Source organism: Balaenoptera musculus, chromosome 9 (genome assembly GCF_009873245.2).
Source record: "Balaenoptera musculus isolate JJ_BM4_2016_0621 chromosome 9, mBalMus1.pri.v3, whole genome shotgun sequence".
Lineage (NCBI taxonomy): Eukaryota > Metazoa > Chordata > Mammalia > Artiodactyla > Balaenopteridae > Balaenoptera > Balaenoptera musculus.
The window spans coordinates 7,062,946-7,063,979 of NC_045793.1; positions in this window are offsets into that span (position 1 = coordinate 7,062,946).

The window sequence follows — 1,034 nt, forward strand, 5'->3', positions numbered from 1 at the left end:
CAAGAGAGGGGGACCAGCTTCCGCGGCCCTCCGGGCGCAGGCGCGAACTACACTTCCCAGAAGGCGCCGCGGCGCCGGCCGGAGGAGGGGCGAGGTGAAGGCGGGGCGAGCCTGGTGGGCGCCCTCTCCCCACTGGTTCACCCGAGACCCCGAGAAGCTACCAGGGGGGTTTGGCGCCGGGATCTGCCGGGTGGTCAGCTTGCGGTGTGCTTGCCCGCGTAAACCCATCCATCCACACATCCATCCATCCATTCTTGCATCCAATATTTACTGAGCGCACCCTATGTGCCAGGTGGGATGCTCGGATTAAATGGGAACCGCCTCTCCCAGAGGACGCATCCCGTAAACCGACCTTGACTAGGGCCGCCGGGGAGGCGTGGGGGAAGCGGGTCCCGAGAGGTGCGGAGGGGGCTGCAGGCCAGACCGCTCGGCTGGGATAGTGTGTGGGTCAGAGTGGCTGCCTGACCCCAGCACATGCTCAGATCTGTCACCCCGCTCCCGCGCTCGCCATAGCATTGACCCGTGTGCCGCTATATCTGTGTGACTATTTGCTGGTCTATTTTGTTGATTGTGGTAACCCCATAAGTTCCTGACACGTAGTAGGTCCTCAAGTAAATGTGGTGAATGAATGAAGCGTGAGCCCACCATTCTCCAGGTCAGAAAGGAAGCAGCGGGGCTCGGGGAGAGTGGCGGACTCCGGGGAGAGGACCCCGGCTGAGCCCAACAAGCCTCATTCCTGGTCTGGAGGACCCCGGTTAGGACAGCTCGGAGAAGGTGGGCTTCTGGGGCAAACCTGCTCTGCTTGGCAGAGGCTTACAGGAGCAGAGGAAGGCCGGGTCCAACGAGGAGGAGGCGCCTGCCGCCCAGGGAGCCCTTCCCCACTCCCGCGCCCCGACAGTTCTCTTCCTCTGGACTCTTTGGGGAAAGGGAATGCCTGGCCCAGCAATCCCAGAGTTGTTCCCTGTAGCCGCTCTAGCCTGCCGTGGGTCTCCGCTGGCCTTGTTGCTGGTCACCTCCCAGAACTTTGGGATACA